The sequence below is a fragment of the Callithrix jacchus genome, chromosome 3 (genome assembly GCF_049354715.1).
Source record: "Callithrix jacchus isolate 240 chromosome 3, calJac240_pri, whole genome shotgun sequence".
NCBI classification, from domain to species: domain Eukaryota; kingdom Metazoa; phylum Chordata; class Mammalia; order Primates; family Cebidae; genus Callithrix; species Callithrix jacchus.
The window spans coordinates 134,611,798-134,619,989 of NC_133504.1; the positions used below are offsets into that span (position 1 = coordinate 134,611,798).

An 8,192-nucleotide genomic window follows, 5' to 3' on the forward strand; every position below is an offset into this window, starting at 1 on the left:
TTAAATATTTGCAGACAAGCCAATATGCTCCTTAAAAGGACATGTAGAACTTTAGAGGAAAAAATAATCAGTAATTGTATGAGCAATGGGAACTTTATGCAAATCAAAATTAATCTTGCGTTGCAGATTTGTTTAAGGCCATGAACAAAATAGTTTCATGGACTTTTCCTCTTCAAACTGATGGACAGCCTCCAGTAGAGCCACACACATACTGCAGTACTTCTCTGGCTGTCAGCATCATGTCTCCTCTTACATATCTTGTCTCTAAATTCATTACACATTATACATATGTTTGCCTTTTTCCTCTCAGACATATTTCATGTGCACACATACACACAGACATATACACATCTAATCATTATGAAATAAATTAGAAGGACCCTTGTGTTTTGACCTCTTATCATAATTTAAAGCAATTAATAAAGAGTGCAGGACTATAAAAATTAATCTTGACCTTAGAGTGCTTATCTCTAAGAAGCCAGATAAAACACAGCAGTAGTTTTCATTTGTCCACAGTTGACATCTTCTCCACGGAATATGCAATGACTGCATCCTTACTCAAGAGGGATGCTGTGTTATCTTAAGAGCACAAAAAAACTGAAAGAGGAAGACTGATACTACAGGGGAAAAAAAATATTGCTGATTTCCACAATAATAATACTGCATATCCATTTAGAAAAATGCCTCTGGAAAGATCCAAAATTTGCTTGTCTGACTCACACTCAATGATATAGTAATTAATCATAAATGTTTATACACAAAAATTCCTTGTGGAATTACCTGAACATAAATATTTGGCAAATTTATTTTGTTGCAAAAATAACTGTTTCCTACCTTAGAATCAGTACACACATTTGTTCATACTAATTTTAATCTCCTTCTCCTTTTCTGTGCAATAGAAATACTGAGACTAATACTAACTTTCCTTTCTATTGATATATTGTAAAGCTCAACTGGGAAAATGTGAAATTAATTTAAAACTTGAAAATAGCCGCATAAATAAAAAGTTTTGACACAAATAAACCTTTGTTCAAATAAGTGAATTAAAGATCATACTTGAAAATAAAACAGATTATCCAAATTTATTCATGATAAAAAATAATTTATTAAATTATATTTAATATTAAATTAAAATACAAATTTCTTAGAAAAAACTTAAATATATGTTGAAAGCAGTAATCATAGCACTGACATGAAATAATATATAGATTTTTACATTAATACTTGTAATACCTGTGTATGAATACAGTGACTATGCATAGATTGTGTCAGTATGGATTTAACATATGCAGGGAACAGGACCCTATTCTACATAACAATGCTTGTCCTGACTCTCTGTGTATTGAAATGTTGAAAAATTTACTGTAATAATATTTATAGAAGACAGAGGGAAGCATTTACTGAATCCTCACCATTTTGGTTTATATTTTATCATTAACTTTATATGTAACATTGAGTGAGATCCCTCACTTTATCTAGTAGAGTTTATGGGAGGATGAGTTATAGATCTTGAAACTGAATGGTAGAACGGGGTAAGCATGCTACAAGAATCGCCGTTGTAGCAGGAATGGTGAGGTAGGCCCTGTGTGGCTGCCTATGTAAAGTTAGCAGTGCTGGTACTTTCCACACTCACCAGCAGACGGTTCTTCCATTGTTTGAAGACATCCTTTTCCCAGTTATAAGGTTTTTAGTGTGTTTGGTTTTATCCATTTGGGTCTGCTACAAATTGTGACTTTCTAACATCTCTTTTATATTTGACAGAACTAAGAATTCTCAGTTCCATTATGATGTTCAAATGATGTCATCTGTGTTAAAAGTCAGTCATTATGATAACTATGCTTCATACATCTGAGAAGAGGGCCATCATTTTGAAGAAATACAGAATTCCTAAGGCAGTCAGTCCAAAGAATAAATGATCTGAAAAGGTAAAGATTTTATCAAACTTTAAAAAGTAGCATAAAAGGAAAACAAAAGGGACGCTTTTGTTGTGACAACTAAAAATATATGAACCGTGACAAATGTAGATTCTCTCATAAAAGGACGATTTATATAGATATTTTAAATAATAATCATATTTCTTTCTATGTGTAGTTTTAAGTAGCATGGCACTGTTATGGCCATCGTTAGACATAGGCAACTATGATCAGTTTTGTCACTTACTACTTGGCAGAGTACTTTAAAGTCATTCACTAGCATCCTTCACAATATAAGCCAATATAAGGAGATGAAGACCCCAAGTTGCATGTTAACCTAGTGATCTCTTCTTGACATAAAGTCTGATCTAAAGACATGCAGACTTAAAAATAAATAGAGATTTACAGACACGGAAACAATTGTTAAAATATGTAAATGTCATTATAAGAAAACAATAAGTCAAAGGTTAAAAATAACTAATGAACCTATATGAAACTAAAAGCTTGAGAAGACAAGTTTTGGCTCTGCCTTGAATAAGCTACTTAATTTCTTTAGACCAAACTTGGTCTAATGGGAGAAAATCGGCATAAATTACCCTGAAGAAAGAGTCCTTCAAACCTGGAAGGCAGCATGATAATACAGAAAGATTACAGATTTTAAAGTCATTACTGCCTGTAGTTTAATCTGAAATTCACTACTTATTGGGTGGTGGAGCAAAGGCAACTATATAACTTCATGAGCCTAAAGGAACTCTTAAAATAGTAAGTATCCACCTTTCAGGACTGTGATGGAGATTATATGAAATAATGAAAATTAAGTACTTGGCACAGACCTGGCACGTAATAAGCACCAAAACTTATTTCCTTTTTACCTCCTACTCCGTGTTAATCTAAAATTCTATGAATTACAGAAGCCAGATTACCCAGGTTATAATCTAAATTATCATCTCTAGGCCCTTCTAGCTAAGTGAACCTGTGCTAGTAACTATATTTCTTCATATGTAAAATTAAGATTTAAATATATGCTTTGTTTTCCTGTTCGCTTGTTGTTACAATAAAATAAATAATATGAGAACACAGTCACTTAAAGAGCAATACTCATGGACTGGAAAAAAAACTGACACTTAATGATGACTAGAAAGTTTCTGCTTCTTGGCATGCAGTATTAATCCATCTTCATAACAATACGGGGAGGTATTTATTTCAGAAGTGAGAAAAGGCAGAGAGGTAAATAACTTGGCCAAGTTCACCCAACTGGTAAGTCACAGAACAGCAAAGTCAATCCATGTATGCTGTTCGTAAGAGGAAAGGACTATTTGTTCATAAAACAAGAACTATGAAGAGAAGGGTGAAGAATAACAGGTTCCCTGAGCAATTATTTAAATGGTGCTCATTAGCATAATACAAGAAAATTCACTAAGCTGATGAGAAGTAATAGCAAATAAGTAAAAAAATAACAATTATGAAAGGAATAATTACTAAATACAAGTTGGCAGCCTAATGTATATGTCTAACTGTATTTTTCCTATTATCCTAAAACTGACAGAAAAGGAAAGAAAGTCTATGTTAATTCATTATATATTCTCATAGGCTTCAGCTGCAGATTAAAGAACGATGCCAGTTGCTGTGACTCCAGACAGAGAGGAAAGAAATCCTCTCCGAGACCCATGGGTTTATAGAAATCTATCAATCACTCTGTCAGTCTTCCGGATCATAATTCAAGTTGCTATCCCCAATTTTATTGGATATATCAGATCTACTCCAGTTCCATAGGTAATTTTTCTCCCTAATGGGTTTGAAATTTGTTCTTTATTACCTTTGAGCTAATGTTCTGATCAAAGTTTTTGAAAATGGTAGTAAAAATGTCAGTCATTAGTTCTGTGTGTGTCCATCTGTATGCATATATAATTTGCATGTGTGTGTATAATGTGTATGTACATACATGTAAGTATATTTAATTCACAAACAGTTTGTCTTACTATCACAACACGGAATTGAAAGGTATAGATAGAATAGTTATTTAGTGCTACTTATGTTAATTGTGAATATTATGGTTTCTTGTGTTTCTCTTAACATGATTGTTTTATATATGTCTTTGCCTATTTTAAGGGTCTTTACAAACAGGAAAGAATAAGTCTAAAGGGTTTCGGGCCGATGTAGAAATTTGGTAGATGTCTAGGCATTTGATCAATGAAGACTAACATACCAAAAAATTGAGTGAAATATTTACCAAAATTCAATTAGCAAAGCAGATGAATATGCTGAAAAAGTAAAGTTAACTCTTGGATATATTTGCAAATTAAGTTTATTATTTCATTCAACAAATCTCTTTTATGCATGTGTATAAGGTCTTGGATTGCAATGGATATGCATACCAAGCAGACCCAATCCTGTTCTTAAGTAAGAATGCTAACAAAGGTAAAGAAATATTTTAGGTGTAATAGTAGAGGCCTATACACACATGTAAGATATAAGGCCATGATGAGACTGGAAGATTCAGGAAGACTTTGAAAAATGTCAGAATTAAACAAAATATTAAAGATTAGTAAGTAGTATAGACAGAAGAGTCATAAGTGAAAAAAACATGGTTTATGGGGCACCCACAGCTTTTTTAATATTTCCCACTACAATTTTACTTTCATGGGGAGTAGGACTCATCGTTTTGGTTACCGCTGAATCCCAAGTACATAGAACAGTTTCTGAAACATAGTAAATACTGATTGAATGAATGATGGAATTAATAATTAAATTACAAAATGCAAGCCAGACAAGAGAGACATGAATTGGAATAGGATTAGATCACAGACTCTTTAAATGCTCCTTAATGGCACTTTTTAATGCTACTTTTTCTCCTTCAGTCTCCTCGAAGATCTAGGAAATCTAATGATAACATAGTAGGTTATAATCAACACTTCAATTCACATTTCCCTCTAGACTTTGGACTCATAATGTGAAATTTTCTTGGGACGTTTCCATCACAGTCTTCTTTGTGTCCACTCACCATGGGTATATTTTTGATCATAGAAACTGATTTAATTTGCCTTATATTCTTCATGGAAGAAAATCTTTCTGGATATCATTTTCAGTCAGCTATAGCTATCTGAAAAGACCACTGCTTACGCCCATTAGGGTTAAAAGCATTGGGTTCATAGCTCAGTGCTGATGTGGCCCAAAACATCTTGTAAATTTTAAGGCATGAACAAATGTAAATAATTATCAGTTTATTGGTGTCTACATGGTCTTGAAACCAAGAAATTAAGTAATATAATAATTTCACATATTATAATTGCTATTTTTGCAAACCATGGATAAGAATTTTTGGCAGTTTTAAAATCACATCACATAGTCATCTCTCTTTTCCATCTATATTAAAATTGGCTTTAAAGTAAAACCACAGAGATACTGAAGATTATGACTTACTCTCAAATAACTCTTAACATCTTTGTTCCTTAATCTCAAATTCAGAAGGAATAGCATCCTTTGATCACTATATAAACATTTTTTCAATTAATCCTTAAAATAACTAATGCTACAAGGTAATAATCAGCATCGTTCATACTCTATATAATGAAGCAATTGTGAAACCTGCACAAGGTCAAATGCACTATCCCTGGCTTCATAATCTTTGGGCTTTTTAGCATAAACTGCCTCCTCTCTCCCCGATGTTTTTTTAGGTAATAAATCTGAAACAAAGTTATTGAAAGGACATACTCGTCATTATAATATCAACAAAATAAGTATACAATAACTTCTCTCTTTTTTCTGTACCAAACTAGAAAAAAAAAATATTTGCTCTATGAACACGGTGGATATATTTTTTTTTTCTTTGAGGTGGAGTCTTGCTCTTGTCACTCAGGCTGGAGCGAACTCAGCTCACTGCAACCCCTGCCTCCTGGGTTCAATCAGTTCTCCTGGCTCAGCCTCCCAAGTAGCTGGGATTACAGACATGCACCACCATGCCCAGTTTATTTCGTATTTTTAGTATAGATGGGTTTTCACCACGTTGGTCAGACTGGTCGCAAACTCCTGACCTCAAGTGATCCACCCACCTCAGCCTCCCAAAGTGCTGGGATTACAGGCATGAGCCACCATGCCTGGCTCAAGGTGGATAATTATTATGTGGATTATGCTTAATTAGTCTCATGCTACTAATTTACATGTTTATTATTTTATGTGTATATATGCCATATATTGCACTTATATATGTGTATATTTATATGCTTATGTATACACAACTTAAATGCATGTGCATGTGTGTCTGTGTGTATATACATATAATATATACATATGAGCACATGTATATGTACTTACACTTACTTAACAAACCTCCGTCTCCTTCCTTCACTCTACATGTGCAAAGTTCTGTTTCTTTCTCATTTTGAAATAAATGATAAGCCTTTTTATTATACTAAGTTTACTTCTTCCTGATTTTATATGTTATTAAAATGAGAACTGTCCTTTTAAATCAGTTACACAGCAAATTAGATGTAATAAACATATTAACATTAATTAACATAGTTTTTGTGAACACATCCTTCTGAAGAGAACAGCCATAGGGGTCTGGCACAATAAGTAAGGCATGACATTATGAAAAGGATACTTGAGATTTGCATATAATCTGAAGTTTGTGATACTATCAGAAAGTCCAGTAGCTAAGTTACCATGGCTTCCTACGTAAATAAAGTCACAAACTCTCAAAATCATCATGTTGAGTGGTTAATAACATAAGATTTTATTGTTTCATGTGTTTTAAGACTAATGTGATTTATTATACTATATATGCTATTTAGTATTTACTATTTGTAGATGTAATAACACCCAGTAAAAATAATTGCATGTATTATTTTAAATTACATTTAATGCTGACCTTATTTATTTCCTTTTCTTTACAGATGATCAGTGTGCTTTTTTTCCTAGTTTTAAAGACATCAAAATGGAAAACTGGTAGATATTATAAGGACACCCTAAGAAGTACATTGTTGCTATGACAATAAAAAGGAGAGCAAGTGTCCAAAGTCTTGGTAAAATTCCATTGTTTTGTTTGAAATATTTTAGTTCCCTGCATTAAGTGTAAGCAAATTATTCTTCACAGAATGTTTTCGACTGAATTAAATATTTCCATTTAATTTACATTCATTAAACAAAAACCTACTGTATTCTTGGTAATTCAGGATAAAAACAAGGCTAAAATATCTTGTCTGGTCTCCACCATGTTATATTCTATTGGAAAAATTTAGGAACTGATAAACTCAGCACAAACTAACAAGTAGCATGATAGAGATTGACACAGGACACAAAGCACCTAACACTCCTGTTCCTCCTCCCCCTTGTCCTCCTCCTCCAACTTATCCTATATTTTAGGTATAATGATATAGATACATTAGGAAAAGGGCCATGGAGGAAATCCAGTATTTAAGGATCACCCAGGAATATAAGTTAAGACCACTGAGAAATGTACATGACTTGAATTATGTAAAATGAAGTAAATATGTCATGAGTCCACAGTTATATAATCTTTCTTATAGAGGTTATATAACAAAAATATGTCATTTGATTATTTGTTGTTGTACAATAATATTATCACGAATTTAGCAGCTTAAATGACATATATTAATTATCTCTCAGTTTCTGTGGATCTGGAGTCCAGGCATGCTTTTTTATCTGGGCCCTCTGCCATGTTGCAAATTGTCAGCCAGTACTGAATTCTCATCTGGAGGTTCAACTGGGTAAAAATCTGCTTCCTCTCTTAGGTGGTTGTTAGCAGCACTTAGCTCCAGGTAGTTATAGAACTGAGAGGTTCAGTTTTCTTGCTGGCTGTTGACTGGGGCAGCCTTTACCTCCTAGAGGATATTGGTAGTTCTTTACCATGTGAGATTCCCCAATGTAGCTATTTGCTTTCTCACAGACAAGCAAGGGACAGAGAGAGGCCAACAGATGGGCACTATGGGCTTATGTAACATAATCACATGCACATAATCACACACATCCTCTCACCTTTTCTGTATTCAGTCGGTTAGGAGCAAGTCCTTCGTCCCACCCACATTCCAGAGGACAGGCATAAACATTATGTGTCAGGCCTCATAATGCCACCTTCTTAGTTGGTCTGTCACAGTTATTATCAGTAGAAAAGATACAAGTCCCACCACAACAGCTTGGAGCTATGGTTCAAACTAATAAAAAATTAATAGTGCTAACCCTCTTATCATCAGGTAAACGTATTTATTAAGAAAATAGGGCTGGGCGTGGTGGCTCAAGCCTGTAATCCCAGCACTTTGGGAG

At 33.6% G+C, this 8,192-nt stretch overlaps 1 long non-coding RNA gene across 1 annotated transcript; it reads left to right on the top strand.

Moving 5' to 3' along the window:
• The first annotated feature begins 1,791 nt into the window (after positions 1–1,791).
• On the top strand, positions 1,792–6,929 carry LOC103792022 (uncharacterized). Its single transcript, XR_618627.5, has 3 exons — positions 1,792–1,925; positions 3,504–3,686; positions 6,806–6,929. It is a non-coding gene; the product is annotated as an uncharacterized LOC103792022 (long non-coding RNA).
• The last annotated feature ends 1,263 nt before the right edge of the window (positions 6,930–8,192 follow it).